Source organism: Salminus brasiliensis, chromosome 9, assembly GCF_030463535.1.
Source record: "Salminus brasiliensis chromosome 9, fSalBra1.hap2, whole genome shotgun sequence".
In the NCBI taxonomy this organism is placed as follows: Eukaryota; Metazoa; Chordata; class Actinopteri; order Characiformes; family Bryconidae; genus Salminus; species Salminus brasiliensis.
Genome location: NC_132886.1, coordinates 26,412,270 through 26,436,871, shown reverse-complemented (window position 1 = coordinate 26,436,871; position 24,602 = coordinate 26,412,270). Strand labels below are relative to the sequence as shown.

Genomic DNA, 24,602 nt, shown 5'->3' with positions numbered 1-24,602 from the left:
TTTATTGAAAACTGCACATCTACTTATTCTAATTATTTAATTAGCCAATCACGTGGCAGCAGTGCAATGCATAGATTAATGCATATATGGTCCAGCAGCTTCACATCACATTGATGTTCACATCAACCATCAGTATGGAGGAAAATGTGATCTCAGACTGCTTGGACCTTCAACCCAACAGTCTCTAGAGTTTACCCAGAAGGGTGCATTCAGCATTGTTAGTAAGACAGGTCAACAGCGATTGGCCACACTGGTTAAAGCTGACAGCTACAAAAAACAGCTACAGTAACTAAGATTAATCACTCTGTACAACTGTGCTGCACAGAACAGGCATCTCAGCAAGTACAAGACACTGAACCATGGCGCAGATGGGCTACAACAGCAAAAGACCACATCTCGTCCCACTTCTGTCAGCCAAGGACAGAAAGCTGAGGCTGCAGTGGGCACAGGCTCACAGGCTCTCAGGCTGTACAGTTGACCAAAACAGATGGGAGTGTGAGAATTTGGTGCCAACAGCATGAAAATTCATGGGCCCAACCTGTCTTGAGTCAACAGTCCAGGCTGGTGGAGGTGGTGTAATAGTTTGGGGAATGTGTTCTTGGCAAACATTTGGGCCTGTTAATACCAATCAAGCATCGCTGGAATGCCGCCGCCTAGTATTGTTGATGTTTCATGTGCATGCCTTTATCACCACAATTGACCAGCACTTCCAGGTACTTCCAGCATGATGATGCACCATGTCTCAAAGCTCCCCACCCGTTGATTTTCCTGTCAATTTCTGGAATGTGGACTTGCAGCCTGAAATGCAAACTCGGCCATTCTCCTCTGACTAATTCATATATTCATATACGTATAAAGAACGTCATTAGACTGTCCTGAAACACACACACATACACACACACACACACACACACACACACACACACACAAAGAGAGAAAGCTCCTTCAGATGCACATCACATTGGCAGCAGTTGCTTTGTGCAACGATCGATAGAGCAAATCCCTCTGTGCTAACACCATCACCTCGACACATAATCAATACGCACAAACTTATCATACACCTGGTAGTGACTGAGATATTGCGCTCCTCCACGTGACACTTATTACACACAGTTAATAAAAACAACATCTGTACAGTCCTTTTTAATTTCATTTTCCTAGTTCTCCCTCACTAACTAGTACTACCCCTATCCGCAGTGGAAGGGTGAAGGCTAGTACATACTTCCTTTGAGTGTTGCGGCCCACCACCAGTCATTGGATAGTTAAGGAGCATGCTAACTGTTATATCAGCCTTGGCTAGCATTGGATAGCTGAATGCACTTGAAGGCTAACAGACAGCTGAACGTGCTCGGAGAAGGACGGCAACTGTTACATCAGTTAACAGATGGCAGCTTTGACTAGCAATGGACAGCCATTCATGCTTGAGGGACAACACTAACTGTTACATCAGCTGACTTTGACTAGCACTGGACAGCTAAACATGCTTAGAGAACCCTAGCAGTTACACTAGCAAACAGACACCTGCTTTAGCTAGCAGTGTCCAGTTACACCACTAAGGATCGAACTCACAACCTCCTGGTGACAGTGGCACTTGTGCCACCCATTTCTTTTAAAAGCACCTTTTTCAACTTGAGTGTGTAAAAGTATAGTAGGCTATAATGCACCAGCATCACGTCACACAGTGTAAAAGTAAACTGTTTAGGGCTAGATTGATTAATTCTCTTTTGATTCCAATATCTGATCCAACATTTTCTGCTAATACAGTTACCCACTGACACCGATATGCCATTGCTAATGTTCTGTACTGTGCTGTACAAAAACAAACATGTGATCTGTCATATGACTTCCCATTCCTAGTAGTTATGTCATGCAAAAATCTTGTAACTTTACAGGAGAAAGACTAAACCTTTCTAGCTTTCAATGGAAGAAAATGTAGACCTGTCCTTTAGGCAGTTACACATTCGTGTCAGCTGAATGCATGTGTTAGAAAGGGTGTCCACAAACATTTGGACATGTAGTTTACGTCAAGAGTGAAAAACCTAAAAAGGCCTAAAAGGAGGCGCAGTGTGTTCGTGTGATTAGAGACGCTATGACATTGTGAGTGGGTCAGAGGTCAGAGAGAGGGGAAAATCAGAGACCTTTGGGCTGGAGTTCAGGCAGTTTCAGCTTGGAGATAGAATGCCAGACCCCCTCTGATAAGATGAGCTGGAAAGTAGAGAAGGGAATTCACAGGATGTTAGATTAGGAGGAGGAGGTTCTTCAGGTAGGTTCTTCTTTCCAAATGTAAGTCATTCCCCAAGTCCATTGAATGGATTCCTCTTCATTATTTCACCATATTTAAATGACTTTATTTGATATTTGCTCTTTTTTATTCAATTTGTTCCAAACACACACACAAATATGTGGACGAAAGCCTAATGACTCTTGGACAGAAAGACCCCACAGTGGCAAACGGCCATTCTAATAAGTACAATCTGACAAAAAAAAAAAAAAAAAACATTGGCAAGTGAGCTTCCAGCTAAAAAAAAACAAAAATCAACATCAGCAACTTGAGCGTCCCACTTAAGTGTTTCTCAAGCAGAAGCTGTGGGAAATTAGCTGCTTACGAAAGGATTCAAAGATCAAGCGGAACAAGAGCAGTAAAGCCAGCTAATTATTTAACATTGCGCGAGGGATGTACGAGGATGATTCACAGCTGAACCTGGTGAAGTCGTGTAATCACATAATCTCATAACCGTATTTTGATTGCATCAGACTTTTTGTTAAATTGGGTGCTCCTAAGCTCCTAGACAGCAGGCTGACCTTACGCACCAGTGCTAGTGGGTGAAAAGTTCGAGCCCCACTTGTTGCGCATTATTTCTGCCTCCACTTCACACTGGCATGAACTGCTGACCTCTTCGTCAAGGACGTGGAGTAACAAAGCCTGCTGGGTAATAAAATGCATAATTTATTCATTATTAGCCTGTCAGACTTAATTCCCAGCACATCTCATTAGAGTCAGCCGGGGTATAGCACACAAAAGCCTGTTCATTACAGTCAATTACATTTCAGTGATTAAATTAGCATAGAAACAGCCCGCCGATGCACAGAGAGAGACATACACAGTTGCCAAATTCTGTGCGCTAGTGATAAAACCCACACGAATGCATATTTATTTGTATACAGTGTCAAAAACATGAGGAATGCAGTGTAAATAATGCTCCAGCACTAGCATTTTATATGCATGAGGATGGCAGTACCCATTAAAGCCGAAGGGAAGGCTGCACTGACAGTGAAACGGTAGTTACCGACCTGTTCTGTAATATTTGCTTTGATAAAGTAACAGATTGGACACTCCTAAAGGTCCGCTAAGAGCCAGCAATGACCCGAGAGGTCCAGTTTCAACCATGCACAGTAATGTTACACAGGCAGAATGTGCTGGATATACAGTACTGTCTGAAATCTCAGGCAGGCCTAAGCAGACTGTTTAAGTATATAAGTGGTTTGCATGTTCTGTATACCATTAGAATGAATACAGTCACACACTGATGCAGAGAAGGCTAACCCGGTAACCTGTGGGTCTGTTTTGGGAAATGTGCTATGAAGAGAAATCCAGGAGGCTTGGATGTTTCCACTGCCAGTGCACATTCTTTGTTTTGACTGTGGTGCCGGACAGCTGCTAGTCACATGGCTTTTCATGTGGATGCTCATGATATCTGATTGGAAAGCAACTCCAGTATTGCTCCTCTGGTGCAGAAGAGAAAGGCATTTTCCCCAATTCACTTACATACACCTCTAGCTGCCATAATACGTTCCATACCTACAGGAGACTCGCTAGAATTGCTGAGAAATCTGTAACTCATTTGAGGAGCCTGTTTTAGCTTTCCAGCATCTGAGGAGGCCACAAATGTAAAAGCAGAGCGAGGTAGCACACAGAGCCGTGTAGAAGTGGGCTTCTCCAGGCAAACATTTTGTCTTCTGAAAACCTCAAGTTCTCAAGTTCTTTTCCCTATGACAGGTCACATATTCGAGTGCTTATTCTGACTTGTGTGAATAGTAAAGCGGGTACAAGATGATCTGATTTCCAAAAGGCATACAGGTACCCTTACAAAAAATCTTGTCTCAAAGTCCATTTTATTAAAGTAGCTTAAGTAAAGATCAAGCATTTTTCCAAACATACATAGTAAGTATGCTTGTAGAATACCTGTGAATGTACTATTTCAGTACTTGTTGGGACTAAATTGGCCCACGTTTCTCTTTATAACTATAAAGTATACTTGATATAAAAGTAGTCAGATTTGAGTACACAACTATGATTTTTATTTTGTACTGCAACTGTACTAAAAGTGAACTTATGCTTATGCTTCTTATATATACTAATATACTTCTATCCACTTCTATCCCATTTTTCACTTATGAAAGTATATTTTTAACTTGACATAATACCCATAGGTTACTACTCAGATTTTACACTGCAAATGTCAGCGCTACGTGGCCTAATATGATAACAGTGAAATGTGTTGCTGTTAACAGTAGAAAATTGTACATTACACCTTTGCCGAATTTATATGAGCGGGACTAAAAGAAAAACAGTAAAATCACTAGTGCAGTGTGCAAGTGAATTATTTTTTTACTTATTATATTATTTATGTTAACATTTATTTTTATAAGTTAACATTTAACTTTTACTTAATCATATATGTATACTAAAACTTTACGTATATGGGAAGCCTATTTAGTTTACTTTTTTTTTTTAACTATATCTAAACCAAGTACAAATATAGGCCAAATACACTTACATGTTTCTGTATACTTGTCAGTATAAGTATAATTTTGGTTAGTATATCTTTCATTAATTATTTAAAATGTAACTGAAAGCATAATCACTTGTTTTTATCTTAGAAGAACTATACTAATAGCCTTCAATAAACCAGTTTTAAAATTCAAAGCAAGGTTTAGGCACCCTGCATATGGTCAATATTAAATAACACCTCCTCTGGCAAGTAATAATCCATTGTGTATTTTTAGGTGTGTTAAGGATCCTGCTGTAGAAACCATCCTCTGCTCATCTTCAGCTTTTTTACAGATCATCTGATGTTTGATTTCAGAATTTGCTGGTATTTTATTGAATGCATTCTTCCCTCAACCACTGAAATGTCCCCTGTGCCACTGGCTGCAACACAAACCCAATTGATCCACTCCGGTGCTTAACAGTTAGGGAGCGGGTCATTTCATGAAATATCCTTTTTCTCCAGGTATACTTTTGCTCATTGCGACCTAAAAGCTCTATTTGAACTTAATTAGTGGACTGGACAAAATGCATCAGGATTGTTCCTTTGGAAACTGGCATGTGTACATTGCAATAAGAAAAAAAAAAAAAACTTGTAAACTTAGCTTATACTGCATCTCATGCAAAAAAATGGCATCTAAGCAGAGCTGCATTCATGAAACTGTTAAAAAAAAGTGACATTTTGAGTTCACACAAAATCACACACATCTAAAAGAATGATTCATAATTTAATCAACTGAATAAACAGTTATGAGCACTTCTAATGCAAATGCATAAATCCTGTGTTTACAAAATATCCTAATTGAGGTATTTATGCTAAAGCTATGAGGCTAATGTAGCTAAACCCCTATTTATTTTTTGTTCTATTATAAAAACCACATCGCTCCAGTACGAAACTAATGAAGCAAACTTCAAAAACCAAACAAAGAGAAAATAATGTAAATTGGATTTCCTGGTGAACCGTTTCTTTCGAGTGTTGATACCCTTTGAACAGTAAACATGGTTAAAATGTCCATATCTACAGAAATGGGGTGTAAAATCAGGGTTTATGTGTAGTATAGTAACACAATGTTTGATGAAACCGGAGAGATATTGGGATTGGCAGATGAATGGTTAGAAAACAATGATCTGCATCAGATAGATGATTACATTTGACCCATTTTTTAAGACCAATATTTGCTAACTGAGATTGGCATATCGTATATCAGCATCTGCTCACTATTCCTATGTCGTTGCAGCCTGAGTAGTGAGCATAGTTTGACTGTGAATGAGGAGATTTTGTGTCAGTACAGCGTCCACGCCAGAATACACAACATTACCATACAGCAGATAGAGAGTAACACTGCACTGGAAATGAAATGGTGACGTACTTGGAGATGACCCGGTGAGCGGTCCACCGATACCGGTGTGCTGTTTTTGGATTGAGGTCACTATCTGTCTATTTCCCTCTCTCACACAAACACACACACACATCTCACAGAGACAGAAACATGGCATGCTCGGCTAAAGAAAATCAGATAAGGGTGGCAGCATGGACTGCTGTGGGCAGAGGATGGGAGAATATTGCTCCTGCGGTTGCTGCCGTCACATCTGCCAACCTCAAATAAACAACAAAAAGAGCTACAATTCCCCACAAATCTGCAGTATCTTCTCAAATATCGTCTCAAATAAAACATAGACACTAGTGTGCTTCAGAAACCACCTGTAAGTAATACAGATATCCTGTAAATGTTGCAAAAGTTGGTATACCGCTATGAAAATACCATGCCTTGTTGATTTTCTGAGTAAAAAATAAGTGAACAGGGTGGCATGTACCTGCAGATTTACAGTCATATCCATAAATGTGGGTTGTCTGACCATAAACAGCTCGAAACTGCTTTGTGAATACATACTTCCAACTTCTTGGTGGAAATGGTTTCTTCTTGGGGACTGGTTTTCAGAAAAACTCCAAGCCAAACAAGACCCAGACTGTTTAATTTACATCAGTCCCATTAAGATCGTAAAACAGCTAGACAAACCCAAACACTGGCAAACAAAGTGAAGGTCATTTCATAAATGCTGCTCTGACTAATGACTAATCATTAATATATAAAAACATATATATTATAGTAAATTATTCAATTGTCAACATGCAAACATTGGAGTCTGGAAGAATGATGTGCTAATTGTACTGAGCCAATTCTGCGTTTGCTGTTTATCGCCATGAGAGGTCCCGAGAGAAATATGTACAAGTGAAGAATGACTTGCAAAAAGACTTGCTCCAACAGGCCAAACACTGCTGCGTCTGATAAAACCAACACAAACACAGGAGCTGATCCTTTGAGGTTCATGGTTCATACCTTCCTCTCTCTATCTCGCTCTCTCTCTATCACTCTATCTCTCTCTCTCTCTGCTGGTTTTAATAAGCATGTCTCAGATTTTCTTCATTTACTTCTTGGCTCGAATGTCCTCCTGCAGAAAAACATGCAGAAAAGCTTCCACGTCGTCCTCATGTTACATTTTTAATTACGTTTATTAATGATGCCCTAGAAGTGGAAACTGCATTTTCCTCTGCATAGTCGACTAATGAGAGTTCAGTACATGCAACTGACTCGCCTAACCAAAACAGCTGTAAAATAAGCTGATTCCAAAACACAGAAACGTTTACACTCTCTATATTCACACCCTGAAAATGTACATAAACCCTGCCCACAAGCAAAACCCTGCTAGCTATAATGAATGCTAAATGCAATGTACAGCCACTTATATAAAATGTGTTGTTGATAGTTGCACTCAGTTTTCTCAGACAATCAAACCCCCGGGTTATAGTTAACTAAAGAGAGTTCAGAACATGGAACTGACAAACCATGAACCTCAAACACTGCTGTGTCCTCTTTCAAATGAAAATCCTATGCAAACCAGGCCTCGTATACATGGCTTTGCCTTCACCAGTGACCATAAAAGGGGAGCACAAAAAAAGCCAAGATGCTGAGGAGTGGGTGCTAGGCTAAAAGCTAACCCTAGCCAACTGGCTTAACCATCTCTTCAGCCTGCTAACCACACAACGCAGGTTATCCGCACTACTATGTTCGATTATAGTGCTAAAACAAAGCTCTGCTATGCAATGCTAGGATATGCAAATTCATAAAAAGAGTCCACCCTAAAAATATATATATATATATATATATATATATATATATCAGCCAATAACAGGGTTGTAGTCAATTGGCATGTAAACAGCATTTCAGCATTTCCACATTCCACAAATGACAATTTATTAAATATTCACTAAATGCATTCAAAAGGCATTTGAACATTCAAACAATCTTATTTATTAATAATCTTATCTTAATTATCTGTACTCTATACTGACACTCTTGGATGGAGATGTGTTTGCTTATTTAATTGCTTGCATGTGAAGATTATTAGCGCAAATGACTGATTAATCTTTGATAAATTCTGGTGACTGACAGCACTGTCAAGCTGAAATCATTGCATATTTGCAACAGCACTTCACTTCTTGATCATGTGGATTTAATCAGAAATTATAGTTATATCATAACTATACTGGCAGTCGAAAAGGACTGTTTTTATTAAATGTAAAGGACCTGGCTTCTAACTCACTTGCTCACTCACTTAATCTCTTTTAGCCAACTTTTAGCTGAAAATTCCCTGCATAGAACAAGCAATTAGCAAAAAGCTTTTGGTGCTCTGTGTCAATGACACTGTGTGCCCTGGTTTTGTAATGACCATTAACAGCAAATGAAAAAAATTCAATGTGTAATACGTGTAGTGGTTCTAAGAGTGTGTAGGTCCTCCTCTAGTGTTAATGACTGCCTCAAATGCCTCATATTTTCATGCCGTTTCGTCGAATTACCTAAATAAACTACTTTCCACATGCTCTTCCCTGCTGTCCACACACATCCTATAGCAGCTGGGGTTTTCTTCTCTACACAGTTCCCAACACGGTCCCACTTGAAGTTCTCAAAATGTTTCTGGCCTTGACATCCCTGAACTTCCTCACTCATCAGCTCCCTCCATTACTTGATGAACGGTGTGGCATCTTGCCTCGTTTTGCAGATTAATGTCATTTTTGTGATCGTCCGCCAAAAACAGAAGAGAGATTCCTTCAAACACATCCAAAGAAGTTGTTCAACATCATTAAGTGACGTATGAACATCTGAGCACCTCCTTCTGACAGCCAGTGCACTACTCATTGTTTTCAATAGACCATGGCCTAGTTCAAGAGCAGGAACATTTTAATATTGTCTGAAGAACAATGACAGGACATGGAGGAAAAAGCATATTTTGGCCACACACTGCCTTGCGAAACCCTGGTCAGGTTGAGGTCATTCTGGCTCACATATTAGCCCCTGGTACTGTGTGTATTGTGGCAGTATAGTGGGTTACATATACATATACATATAACTACACAGAAACAGCTAAAATTAATGGATGGCTACATAGAACCCTGGATTGGGCACAAAAATGTATGATATTCTAAGCAACTATGATCTAAATCAAAAACAGGGTTCTATACATTTCTAAAAAAGGTTCAAAAATAAAAGGTCAATAGTGGAACCCTTTTTGCTGGTTTCTATTTTTGCAGAACCATCTACAATAGGGTTTCCACCGTTGCAAAGAATCATTTAACTATTTAAGCATCCAAATAGTTCTATGAAAGGTTAATACTAATGTAATCAGCCATAACATTAAAACCGACAGGTGGTGTTGCAGGTCTTTGACTTTAACCACTTTGACAATAGTGGAAGCCTTTTTAGTGCTGTAAACACATCTGTAGAACCATCTACAAAAGGTTTTCCTCCAATGCCAATCCACCAAGACCTATTTAACCAGATAAGGAACCATTTAGGCATCCACATGGCTCTGTATAGAACCACTGTCCATACTAAAAACCCACAAAGAGCCCCCTTTAAAAAAAAAAAAAGTACATACCAGGTTTGTGGCAGGTTTGTACTTACACAATATTAGGCAGGTGGTTTTAATGTTATGGCTAATTGATGTATATTATCTCATCTCGGTAAGAATTGTAAAAAGAGTATAAACCTTTTTTTTTATCATGTCAAAAACCCAAACATCTGCACCTGGCATGTACAGCACTGTACAAAAGTCTTAGACTGCTATAATAAGAAAAGTCACGCAAATTGACAGAGACTCCCTGACGTCAAAAAAAAGCGGTTAAGGGACGTAGTAAGAGAGAGCGGCACATAGAGCATCCTGATTGTTGGAACTGAATGTTGGAATTGAAGAGTCGACTCTCCGTTGCTTGGTGCTACATCCCTGAAATGAGTCTTTTGAGCGAAACATTTGAAAGGACTTTTCCGTGACGTTTTTCATGACTTCCATATATGATAACATACTACAGTGAGCAGTAAGACTGTTACACTCACTTGGTGACTGAAAGTACTGTTCAACACCCAGTGCTTTATCTAAATCTTTATCCTCTGTAAATCCTTCTGGTGTTTCTCTTAACTGGTTCCAGAGTGGCCCCTGGATATGGACGGTCTAGTGTTATTTTGGTAGCGAGATAAATAATCACTATATAGAAAGGATAGAAAGTCATGAACACAGCGAAGGCTTGCACATTTGGCTAAGCCTTTGTTTCTACTTCTCATTCATCTAAAATATGCAACCTCAGGGGCTCAATAGCTCAACCCTTCCAAGACATCTTGAATATTTCCAGGGCATTTTTAGCATTTCTCTCATTTTCCAGGTGCTTCCATGACTGAAAAACAAGTCTCTAAATTTCAGGTTTTCCAGATTTCCCAGGGCACATGGAAACCCTGAGTAAGGCGATGGATATGTTGGTTAGAGGACAACGGTTAGCAGAACCTTATGTAAAACTCAAAACAATCCACAGATGAATAGCTTCACATGTCACTTCCTCAGATGCCTAAAGGTTCTGCACAGCGCTGTAGGAAGTGCCAACCAAGTCATAAGGGGACCAAAAAGAGACACTGACTTTGAATGGGACTGAATGGAGTCTTTTTATGGTGTGGACTGGGAAAAGTTGGTGAGCTGGCTGTTCAAAAGGCGGGTTTGATCTGTTTGGCACTGTAGCAGCTCAACTGTGTGTCTGTGTGTGTGTGTGTTTGATGGGATGGTCTTTCCTTAGACCAAAGTTTCTTTCTCACACACAGACTCACAGGCACAGTCACATACACACACACACACACACACACACACACAGTCGAGGCAGCAGAAACACAAAGCTCCATTGTTGAACTCTTGAGTTAGTAAGGGCCTGCAGGGTCTTGCTAAGACTTGCAGGCAGCTGACAATACAATCAGTGTGACTGTGCATCTGTAGCTGTGTGTGTGCACAGGGAAATTGTATGGGACGAGTCCAGATTTTGCTCAAAAATGAAAACATTTGACTTGTTGAGCTTAGATAAGGCACGGAAATCTGTTTGTCTTTCCGTCTGACCCTTTATAATCCTGTCTCAACATATAAAGCGGTGTCATCTACACGTTGCCATTATTTGAATGTGTAAGCGCAAAGACTTTCAACAATAATCCACTAAATATAAGACACTTTAATCCTCCAAAAAAAAATAAAATAAGGACTTCTGCCTCGTTCGGTTCATTTGTGTTCATGTTTGACTCAGAGTGTCTCGTTTCGTGTTGATCATGTTCATGTGTTTCACCTGGGATCTGGGGGTACTTAAGGAGCCTCGACGCTTAGGTCGAGGCCAAGAATTGCATTGTTTGGAACCTTGAGGTAGCCCGAGAGGTTCCCGTTACTGCCCACGGTGTGTTAAGGCCAGCTACAGATCTACGTCCTCGTTTGCGAGCAGGCCACCCGGCCATTCAAGGACTCAGCGAGGCACGGCTCGCTCTCTGCCAAGATATACCCACGACTCTCGTTCCAGCTAGGCGACCCACGCTCACGCAGCAGTGGCAGGTTTGGTTGGCCTAGCCGCTCTTGCCAAGTAGCTGGTTCCCCAGCCTCAGGTGTGTTTGTTTTCGCCCTCTGGTTTGTCTAGTTTATGCCCTTTAGCTGCTGCTTCCTTTGCTTTGTTTTGCCCCTTGGTATTATCTTGAGTTGTGTTAATACATTACTTGAATTGGACCCATCTCTGAGAGTGTTCATCCCTCTGTGTCTGGCCTAACCCGCCATGACAGGACATTAAATTTCTGCTTCTCTGCACCATGATTCTTAATGTTGAACTTTTTTATACTTGTTAGGTCCTACTAATTCCAAATAGGACAAATAAAAAATGCACACCAAGCAAAAGTCCGGGTCTCAGGAGGTTAATAGTGCAAAAACTTAATAATGAAGAAAGAATAAAAGGTTTCGGTGTAGTTATTATTTCGCTGGTTGAGTTGAACGTGACGTATCCTGTCTTAACATGAAAAAGCTACAAGTAAACATTGTAAAAGAATGCCCTGAAGGCTCAAATGATGTCACGTCCCTGTTGCCTTTGTAATGTCAAATAATTTAAGTATATTTTTTTATAGACAAAACATGTTGGTGTGACGGGGTTGTAGGTGAAACTGAAGGTTGCACACAAATCACAAAAACATACAGCATAAAAAAACAAGGTTTTTATTTGGAATAAGTAGAGTTATGAAACGACTACAGTTTGGGAGGAGGAACATGCCTGAAGCCTGTCCTCCCTAATCTAACGTCCTATAAATTCCATCTCTATCTTCTTCACGTGTCTATGGCAAGTCCGTGCAATCCTCCAGCACCCTGTGACCTCCCTTTTAACCCTGTCATCTATCATGGCTTGCTCCACATATGCCATCTATCCCACTGGCTACCTACTGCAAAGCAGAAGCCACCCGAACCCCAGCCCAAAAAAAAAACATAAGCTAAAGGAATAGGTCTGAACTAGCAAAATATGTTACAAATTGGTGATATGAAAAGGTACTAATGAAAAATGATTAAAATAGCATGTTAAAAGCAACAATTAATTATTAATAGTGTTATCCAATAGGCTTTGCTGCGGGAGCAAATGACGCCAGTTCCGTAGAAAGCTTTAACAGGTACAATCAAAGAACCACATTCAAGGTGTTTAAGGCATGATTCTCATATCTGCACCATCTCTAGCAGCCCTCTTATCTTTCCCAGCACCCCTGCATTGAGCTGGTCCGTGTCAAGTCTTTCACCATATCTGAGTCTCTGAGGTGAACGGTACAATAAGCTCCACATCTGTGGGACGACTCATCTATGACATATATCTCGAAGGTGTGTGTCAGCGTTAAGCTGAACGAGCTCCTCCGGGTGAGTTCACTAGGGTTTGATGAAAATAGGGTTGAGAAGCCCAGGCAGGTGAGAGATCCTCATTGATTGATTCCATTGATTCTGTGTTTTGATGTAGAGGTCTAATAAGACTAAGAGGGGGCCGGTGTGGTGAACACAAGAGCAGGGCACTTCGTTTTCACACGCTGTACAGAAGAAAAGTCTGCACAGGTGATTATGAGTAGGGACAGGCAGCCACTAGAGCTGCAGAGGGTGTTGTTCCTGAACCACTGTAGTAATGCTGGCCTGGTGAGGCAGCAGCTAAATGAGCCCTCTGAACAATCCCAGTGGCGTTTTTTGTTGTGCGTGTGGCTTTTTAATCGCAGCTCCAGATGAGTGTCTGGTCATAAAACTGCAGGCCAATCTATTACCATTCAACAGAACTGATTCAACAGTGTGTGTTTTAATATGCTGCAAGACGTGTTGCAACTGCAGTGTGTGGTAGTGTAATCAGACCACCTCCGACGGCAAAAATATATGATTTTGTTTCAGTTTAAATAACTTTTCTAGGACAATAAAAAAATGTGTAGCTGAAAGAGAGAGAGAGGGGGAGAGGGAGAAAGAGAGAGGGAGGATGAGAGGCTCAGCAAGAGAAAATGATAAATAGAGAGTGAAGAAAAAAGACTGAGCGGGAGGGGGGGCAGAGTAAGGAAAATAGAGAAGGAATGTAGGGGAGAGAGAGGGAGTGTGTGTGTGTGTGTGTGTGTGTGAGGAAATGTGAGAGAGAAAGTGGCAGAGAGGAAAAAAGGGGGCACCGAGAATAAGAGAGAGAGAGAGAGAGAGAGAGAGAGAGAGAGAGAGAGAGAGGAGAAAGAGAAACAGAAAAGGTAAGGATGAGAGAAAGTGAGAAAATGAAAGAAAGAGAGAGAGAGACAGGGGGAAGAGATAAAGTGAGGAAAAGAGAGATGGAGAGAGAGAGCAAGAGAGAGCGAGTGAGAGAGTGAGCAAGAGGAGAAAAGGAGAATGAGAGATAAGGGTAAGGATGAGAGAAAGTTGAGAAAATGAGAGAGAAAGAGAGAGAGAGAGAGAGAGAGAGAGAGAGAGAGAGAGAGAGAGAAAGGAGAAAGAGACAAGATGAGGAAAAGAGAGATGGCGAGAGGGAGAAAGAGAGAGAGGGAGTGTGAGCAAGAGAAGAAAAAGAAAGAGATAAAAGAGAAAAAAGAGACAAAATGAGAGAAAGTGAGAAAGAGAGAGAGAGGGGTTAAGTAAGAAAGTGATGGAGGAGAGCAAAAGTGAAAAAGGAGTGAGAGAGAATGAGGGACAGAGACAAAGTGAGAAAGTGAACAAGAGAGAGAGAGAGATACTGTGAAAAAGTGAAGGAGAGAGACTCCTGCTGGTCTTTTGTCCTCTATTGAGAATGCTTGAGTGAGCTGAAAAACCCCTTCACTCTCCAAGTGCTAACCTCTACTATCCCCTGACAGACAGTCTTCACACGCCCACAGACACACACACACACACACACACACACACTCTCTCACTCTGTCCCTCCCACTTTCTCGCCCACCCCTCCTCCACCTCCTCCTCTCTGTCTCACGCTGGCTCTAGCTGTAAGGTTAGTGGCTGGTTTAACCTCAGCAGTTACTCTGGGGTCAGTGCACATCAACAGGTGGGAGTGACCCCCCCCCCAACACACACAGCTGACCTGAGACTGAGCCTCTGCTAGAACAATCAGCAGCAGAATCCAGGGTTGAGCACCAGCATCTCTACAAATTGCAAAGCTATTAGTTTCACTTCTACAGCACGATTTCAAACACTGAATCTCATCAGTTTTACACACCAGTGGACTGAGCTGTACTCTCCTTTACTCATTCTGCGTTTCCATTTATCTCGGAAGTCAGAGCTAGGAATGACGCCATTCCAGTTGAACTTTCGGGCAACAGTATGCTCTTTACTACACAACTGGTTTGACAATCCTTTACCAGGGTACCATTGTAAGCGATACCAGTTAATAACATTATACAGTATTTTGCAAATCTGAACATTAGTGCTAATAACCTGTATAATACTAATGTTTTTATTACTGTTGACATGCGGTGCGGCCATCTTGGATTTTGAACTTAGGGTTGGTGAGGTCTTCCCGACTTTCCAAATAGGAAATCCGACTTGTGGGGGCGGGTCCTCTTTGGAAATGTCCTACTTGGAAATTCTGTACTTTTGTGATCCCAGTTCAAATGGTCCGCAGCATGAGCCACGTCTTCTTGGTTATTGCTGCTGTGCCTGAAAAGCTTTAGTAGGCAATTTGGCTTGTGGCATTCTTAGAAATTTCTGGCTGGATCAACACACCTACGCTAACATTTCTGGACGGGGAAGAAGAAAAAGTATCTGGCATGTATTTGAAGGATACAATACACTGGAAACACTGTGACTATTAGAACTAGACCCCTAAATGGTTCATCTAGAACATGGGTGTAATCGTATGTACATTCAAACCTAACATAGTATGCAGTTGCACAGAGAATACACTATTATGTTGTGGACTATTAGGGTAAATACGGTAATTTCACAAACATGCATCATCTGCATACCTTAAGCTGTAAACCAGTGGATTTGCATGATATGTACTGTGGGAGCTGCAGTGCTTTAGGAGTATCATTAAGGGTAGCTGTAGTCTTGTTTGCCCCCCCTTTCCTCGCCTTGCCCTTCCTCCTTAACAAGTATTTCACAAAAATTCTGGCTTTTAAGTTTAATTTATTTGAACCTATGAAATCATGGCGGATCAGAAAAAAGATGATGTGTGGGTGTGTGTGTGTGTGTGTGTGTGGAAGCACATCCATCATGCTAGCGTTTACACTTTACTGCATTACAGACATGTTAAAGTTCCTAGAAATCATTATGGCCTAGGAGGCCCAGAGGGTTCCTCACTGCTACGTACAGAACACCATCTCTCAGCAGGCCAACAGGGCTTAAAGGATAAAGGCCGAGGCTATTTCCTACACAGTTCAGTGAGAAGCCGCCTCACAGAGCAGTGCAAGTGGATGGGATGGAAACTACTGGAAAATGCTGTGGCTGAACTGCAGGGTAGGTGAAATCTATGCATTTTAGGAACAACATTTGGGACAAACGGTTGGACTGACGGGTCACTGTAATTTTAATTAGCCTCAGAGACACCAATCATGAAGTCAGTTCAGTGCAGAAAGCTGCTTTTGCCATGTACCCAGTAGTGTAGCTATCTGAATTTGCCTCTAAAGGCTAGTGTTCACCTAGCTGAGCTATTGTTCTGTAGAGTAGGCCCAACAGATCGCCTGTAACTTTTAAAGAGTAGCTGGCAGGATCTCACACTGATAACAACCATGCCACAATACCAGCACAGCCAACGCATGCAATAACATCCAGCCTAAACAATGTACTGGATATGTTTATTAGGGTAATAAACTTTAATTGCTGCGTAATTAACAGTGTCTGAGGAATAATCCCCGCAACTACCAGGTCAAAGACCACATAGTGGGCTGCATTATTGCAACCCTGCTGTGAAAGAGAGGAGAAGACAGGGAGAGAGAGTGAGACCGAGAAAGAGAGGGAGAGGGCAAGAGAGAAACAAAAGCACTGCTGGAGACAGAATTAGAATTAGAGTGTTTTAAGCGTGTGAAAAACACAAAGCATGCCCAGAGCTCAAAGACGACCTCCGAGCTCCGACTTCCATGAAGTAACTCAGTTTCTCTCCTCCTTCCTTCTTTCACTGGATCATCCATTGTTCCAGATGGTGAAGAAACTATGCATTGACCTTCAACCCCTGTGTAGTCCGCTAAGCTCCTGTGCATTAACAGCTACTAGGAGTGTACAGATGTACCATCTCTGTATTCCCAGACTATGTGAAATTGCTGGAAAGCTTTTAGATCTATAGATTGGTTGGTATCTGAAATTTGACAATGCATTTGCTTAAGAATCTGACTGAAGCTCATAGAGTTTTGGTGGTTTCTGAGATTTAAAAATGCACTGAATCAATTCCTAAAGAAACGTATTTAATCAAATCCAGCAGTGGTGTTATCTAAGATATAATAACACACTGAGTCATTCCCAAAAAAATCTTAGCGAATTGAGTTGTGGAGGTATCTAATATTTAATAATGCACTGAATCATTTACCAAAAGAATCTTATTGTATCGAGTTGGGGTGGTATTTAAGATTTCATAATGCACTGAATCATTTCCTAAAGAATCATAATGAATCTGAGATTAAAAATGCACTGATTCATTACCTAAAGAAACTTATTGAATCAAATCTAGTTGTGGCGGTCTCTAAGATTTGATAACACGCTGAATCTTTTCCCAAAAGAATCTTATTGAATTGAGTTGTGATGGTATCTAAAATTTAATAACACACTGAATCATTTACCAAAGAATCATATTGAATTGAATCTAGTTGTGGTGATATCTGATATTTAATAACACACTAAATCATTTACCAAAGAATCCTATTGAATTGAATCTAGTTGTGGTGATATCTGATATTTAATAACACACTGAATCATTTACCAAAGAATCATATTGAATTGAATCTAGTTGTAGTGATATCTGATATTTAATAACACACTGAATCCATTCCCAAACTATAATTAAATGGAACTGAATCATTATAGTGTCAGTGATTCGTAAGTAGGTTGACGATATGTGATATCGATAAGTATCAGCAGCACTTACAGAACACTAAACAGCTGCATGTATCGTTACAGAGAGAGCAGAATCAGTCCTGTTTAACTGGATCTACTGTATTGCAGTGTTGACTAAAAAATCAAGCTGACTAAAAATTCATGTATTTGCAGTTTCTGATAGTAATTTGTTTTAAATGTGACTTTGTTTCTGCTCCAAAACCTATTGTCTACTATTTTCCTTATTGCACAAGCCTAGGGAGTTACAGACTTTGAAAACGTACAGATTGTTTAGGGGCTTTTACAATGACCGTCCAATCAGAGAGCTTCAAGTCAATCTGCTGTGACACAAAGTGGCATGAAAGGGCACCCCACACACAGAAACCACACATTCACACACAGGCTAAAAAAGACCCCCTGTCTCCTTCATTGCTCTGTTCATACTGGTCTCAGGGTCTCATTGGTGAACGGATAAAGCCTGGAGCTTTCAGTTCCTCTACCAATGGAGAACAGAGAGAAAAGAAAAATAGCAAAAATAACAGCCCCAAAGACAGGATTCCCTGAAAAACCACAAAACCTCGTCCCTCGCTCTGTCTTCCTTAATTTGCTCTCTTCTTTGTTCGCCTCTTCTTTTTTCCGGTCATTACTGCATTCATGAAAAAGCGGCCTAGAAGCTCCAACTCATCTCTCGAGAATCTGTAGTTGGTATTAGGGGTGTCCCTGCCTAAGAGCTTTCCTAGTTAACAAAGCAGCAGAAAAACAGTATGGGACCGATCTTTAGATGTTTCAAACCCCTGAAGAACAGATTGTGAAGTTGATGTTGGGCAGCTGTGCTAAAATATCTTCATTTAATCCCTATGACTGCATTAGTAACCCTACAGAACTACAGTGAATGTTGGATTCCACTGTAATGTCGAGCCATGTAATTCAGTAGTCAGATATTGATATCAGTTCAAAATTGGCATATTGGTTGATCCTAATCGATAAACACATCAGAAAACACTAGACAATTGAATATAAGGCTTTTCTACAGATGTTGTGAATCACCTCTTAGACCTGACTTGTAACTCATTCACTCACTCACACTTAGCAGGCTGTATTTTCTCCACAAGGGGTGCTATTGTAGGGCGTAACGGTAGGCCGAAGTCACGTTTCAGTACAATGGAGAAAAACGCAACAGAAAACACTCAGCTGCATAATGCTAGGTTTCTTTCTGTTCCACCTACTGTCAGTTAGTCCTCCTGAGGTAGTTACAAGGTACATCCTGTTAACAGTGCTCTTATTGTAACATTGATTAAAGAAAGAAAGAAAGAAAAAATCACAATTGTCTACAAAAAGCATCTCTTTATGAACGTTCAAAATGAATTAGAATAGTAAAAAATAAAACTTGTGTATTAATAGAAGTGTTTTAGTTTCATGTAAAGACTTATTTGCTGATCTAAAGCAGTAGGTGTGTCTTCTAGCTTCTATGTGTCATAAATAAATAAATAAATAAATAAATAGGAAACACCATTAGTTGCTACTAATACTACTAATCTCTCTGTCGCTCGCTCTCTCTCTCTCAACAGCAGGCTGTAAGCTAAAGGCCTGCAGTCAGTCCCTGTAAGACATGAAGGTCAGTGAAAGTTCCACTGGTTGCTTCTGCTATAGTCTACTCCAGCATATGTGTGTGTGTGTGTGTGTGTGTGTGTGTGTGTGGTCGGTGGCATTATGATTGATGAGAAGCTCCCCCCTACAGCCAGGCTGTGTATCACGGCCACTGCTGGTTAACTTGCTGTCAACCCAGAGACCCGCTCTGCGTGTGTGTCTCATACCAAACAACTAAAGGCTTACAAGTAAAGATGACTCATGACCAAGTACTGCTTTCTTTCTCTTTCCCGACACACACACACACACACATACGGCCTGTACTAAGCTGCAGACATTCTTGCTTGGCGTAAGGCTTGGCACTGAGGGATAGGAGGAGGATGTTTTGCTGTAATGATGGCCAGATGGAACAAGCCTAGTTATCTGTTACACACTCCATGAGCATATCTTATCCAGACAACACAAACAGCACAGCTGGTGAGCGGGTGTACATGCGTGCATGAGGAAATTTACATTTACATTTACATGTTGTTACACGTTGTATTTCAAAAAGTTAGATGATAACATCCCGAAAGTTATGACAGACATTTATGACCGGTAGCATTAAAGACATTTCCAATAGTGCATTTCTATTATTGCAGGTTTGATCTTCTGGTGATGGCACAACCAGACTCAAGAGACTCAAGACCCAAGACATGTATCCAGAGGATCGAGTCTCAGCTCATCACCTTACCCAGAGAATAGTGACTGGACTCAGACTTGCACCTAGAGACTGGAGACTCTAATTGGACTCCTAACCTCAGAGACTTGAGACTCAACTCTTGAGTCTCACGACAGAGACTCAACACTTGGACTCGCACTTAGAGGCATAAGTCTCAAATCAGACTCTTACCCGGAGACTCGAAACTGGAGAACTCAAATCGGACGTTTTCATCATAGACTCCACATTCATTTTAGACTCTCACCCAGAGACTCGAAAAATACTCTAACCTCAGAAATTCCGAATTTATCTCAGACTCTCACCCAGGGACTGGAGGCTAGACTCAGATTTGCACCTAGAGACTAGAAAGATGAATCAGACACATAGTCAAGTCATGAGTCTCTGAATCTCACCTAGGGCCTGGAGACTTAAATCAGACTTGCATCTAGGAAATGGAGACTTGAAATAAACTAACTTCAGAGACTGAAGACTCAACTCACACCCATACCCAAGAGACCTAAGACTTGACCTTGCACTCAGAGACTTAAGACCTGGAGGCTGGGAACTTAACTCAGATTCTCATCCAAAGTCTGGAGACTCAACTCAGACTCTCAGCCAGAGACTTGGGACTCAGCTCACACTGTAACCGCAGAGACTCAAGACTCAACTCGCATTTTCAACTCAGACTCGTACTTAGGAAATCACCTGACTCACCCCAAGAGACTTACTCTTGCACCCAGAGGCTCAAGACTCTACTCAGACTCTCACCCACAGGCATAAGACTCAGAAACCTGGAACTCCGATTCGCACTCCAGAGTCTCGAGACTTGACTCGGACTTACAACTGCATCCCAAAGACTTGAGACTTGACTTGGGCCCACACCTAGAGACTTGTGACTCGGCACACGCTCACATCCATTCTTGGCTTTTGATTCGACCTGAATCACTAAATAAATATTTTATGTTAACATATAAATACTGCACAGGTATCTTTCCTTTTCTAATTAAGAAGTAACAGTGAGGACATTTCAAATGTCCACTTCTGATGGAGAGCATATATGTCTCCCGTGTCAGGTCTATTATTAGACTGTGTGTGTTAAAGCTGTCCCCCTATAGGACTGCCTCTCTCTTCAAAAACGATGTACAGTCCATGTGCCTGACCATTGGGGAAGTCCTCCTCACCCAGCAGATTTTAGCATGACCCTATTAATAATGCAGTGTGCATGAGAGGAGGGACACTCCAGCCTGATGCAGCCAGTGCTCTATAAATACTGCTCTATCTGGGCCATGAGCACTGAGACAGCCGATTCAAAACTCCATGAACACGAGAAGCACAACATCATAACTCAGCTCAAAGTGTGACTACAGGGAGGGGACGCCTGACTCACAGATCGTCCACATGAGCACTGGTCAAGCCCACAGCCCTGCCATAGATTTGGAGCCAAACAACCAAACAGGAGATGTTCAGACTCATAACTCATAACATGAGGTGAGTTATGAGCTATGTAATGAAAAAGTGGGGGTGAGACTCCACGGAGTGTCCTAATGGAAGAGAAAGGTATAATTTAGGATGCTGTGGACATCGATAGGAGCAACTGTTGTACATCTTATAGACTAGTGGTCCTCAAATCGGTCCTCAGGGTCTCCTACATGGTACTTACTTTAAAAATATGGACCATTTGGGGGCCCTGAGCACCGGTTTGTAAACCACTGGTGTAGGTGGTTCCACTAGTACTGATAAAGGATGCAGCGTTAGGAGTATTTGCCAAGGACTCTTATTGGGGTAGCATGATGCTCTTATTTGGCCAAGGAATCAAACCTTAGTGTGCCACAAGTCAAGCAGTGTTGTAATGGTAATACCATATACTGCAGTGTTCTGTGTGTAAGTCCACGGCCAAATAAACCAACTCTCATATGCATTTAAAAAAAGAGTAAATGGATGCTATTATGGATGCAATATCAAATGTGCCTGAAAACACTCCTAAGACCATTCCTTCGACTCTGCGCTTTCAGGTATGCTGCATTATCCTCTAAACGTGTGATTTGAGCCTTAGTTTGCTGGAAAACGGACTGTGCTGTGGCGTGTAGTGTGCTGGCTAACTTATCTACATATAGCCAGATAGTTCCAGCTGTCCAAACACGTCATGGCATGAAGAAAAAAATAATAGTATATCCACTTTTGTCCATTTCTTACTTTTTGACATTACATAAATCTGGAAGCTGTTCTTCATATTGTATCAGAATTTCATGATAAATGGACCAACACACACACACACACACACATATATATGCCATATTACATTATGTGGCAGAGCAAAAAAGACCTAGTAGACACAAACATGTCTCTCATGGCTGCACAGCAAAATCAGCTGAAGAAATGAATAGGCCAGCAGCCTCTGGTTTTCTGCATCTGGGACAAAATAAGCCGTTCCCAAGTTGCCTTCCATTAGCACAGCCTACTCATGAGGAAGAGTGAGGTGAAGAGGAGGAGAGTGCCAGAGAAGGAGACAATGTATGAAAAATGTCTGGAAGGGAAAACACACTGCCTACATTCACAGAATTCGTAAAACAGACGGTCACCAGCATGTTATATGTTTTTCAAGCAGAAATGTAGGCAGTTTATAATTAGCTGCTGCGGACAGTTTAAAGCTAATTTATGCTCAGATTAAGTATGGATACAGATACGGACAGGGCCTACGTTCGTCTGTATTTGGGCACGGTCTCTGAAAGCTTACTGATACGGACGAAAGGGAGCAGCATCACTGGAAATTGTGGGGATAGTGTAGCCAATAGTTCAAGCAGACCATGGATTTATGGACATGATGAAGAAGTTTTTTACAGTGTTTACAGCTGTTTACACCGCTGCCTGCTGTCTTTTGAGTAGGAAGTACATTATCAGGACCTCCTCCACCGTCGTCATGTTTGTTTTTGTCAGAAACTTCTGACTCTGCGCTGGCTTTTAGTGGATGTATTGCTTAACACCCATGCCAGTGTAAAGGACGCATAGAAGTATGTGGACGGTTATAACGTTTGACACAGCATATTCATTTCTGTCTGTAAAAAAAAGTATAAATTAGCCTAAGAGTTTTCCATTCACCTCTTTTTTATGAATTATTAAAATGTGCTTTTAAAAAATATTATAAAAACACTGTAATTCATTTTCAGCCATGGTCACACCAGACATTTGCAGTTTGCATCACCTCGTGAAATGGGCTTCACTGGGAATGGGCCTGAACCCAGGTCACCAGAAGGTCCGTCAGTTTGGTGCAATTAACATGCTAATGTTAGCTAACTAGTAAACCAACCATAAATAGCAAAAACTAGCAAAGTACATAATTATATCTGATAATGATATCAGATGCTAGTGAAGACACAGTTCTGCACGCCCTCTCTCAGCAAAATAGTGTACAACTAATCAAGCCTAAGCAAGGATCTCTGTGTGGAGCTGTGCATAGCTTCTCATTTAACATTAGCAGGCTGGCTAACGCAGCAACCATTAACAGTAAAAACTAAATTAGTGATTATCATGCTAGCTAACCCGTCTACAGTAAACACCAAAATCACAGAAAGAAGATAATACACTCTCCTGGCTCTTGGCACTGAATGCAATCGCGGACATCCCACCTCTCCGGGAAATCACGGGAGACGCCTGCATATCAATAGTGGCTCCCTGACTCCCGCAAATTATCTATGATATCTCCAAATTGGGACATTGTTAATAGGTCTTGCTCATGTGCTTTTGACACACAGCGAAAGACAGAGAATATCCTTATTTGTCTCTTTCTTGTGGGTGGGATACACAGTCGACTCTCTCGTCCTGTGCCCAGCAGTTCCATCTTCCAGAAACAGAGAATATAGAAAAGTTCACCCCAGTCCGGTGAGGGGTTGGATGGTGGTGCCTCCTCCTAATCCTAACAGAAGTACTCCAAAATCAGTGGACAGTGGAGACAGTTACTCCAACTCCAGCCTCTTTAGGCCTCCTCATGTGAGGAACCAGCATTCAGGCCACCAGCTGCAAGGTGTAAAACAGAACTACCCCATTCCTTCACCTGCACACACTCAGCCCAAAGGGTTAAGAAGAACGAGCCGTGTAAAGGGAAAAGGAGGACAGGTGTGGTGTTACTTTCTCTGTGGAGCTTTATCTTCTGCATGTGGTCTGAGAGAGGCATGTCTGCAGCATTTGGCGATCGCTACAGCAACAGTACAGCATTATCTTATGCTGGATTGGCGTATATCATCTTCGTCTGCGGTCAGGCAGTGCTGTAGTATCTCTTGCCAACTGAGGAGAGATTTGCCAACCGAGGGCACATTTGTTGCACAATTGACAGCACACAAACACACACACACACACTGTTGCTGTTATTTGACCTGTAAAGTAGTCTATATTCCGTCACACTATAACATGTAGAATTTACGGCACTTTGACTGTAAAAAGAAAAAACAATCAATAATGTATATCAATAATACAATTATTGGTACTTTGGTATATTACATCCCAATATGCCTTTTCAAACATAACATACAAAGTTATCGCACAGCGCCCTTCCGTCCTTGGAAGTTTATACTCGCAAGTGGAACTTGACAAAGTCACAACTACCAAATACACCAATCAACTTAATGTACTTTGTATTGAGAATTCCCCCATGGTTGATGCTATCATTAGGAGATCACTTGTTCAGTCCCCAGTGATGCCACAGTCATCCGTAAATGGGAGTCC

The 24,602-nt window shown here is 41.3% G+C and overlaps 1 protein-coding gene across 2 annotated transcripts in view; it reads right to left on the bottom strand.

The window, feature by feature from the left end:
* The window catches only part of plxdc2b (plexin domain containing 2b), a 160,134-nt gene that overhangs the window by 133,041 nt on the left and 2,491 nt on the right, over window positions 1-24,602 (bottom strand). The window lies entirely within an intron of this gene.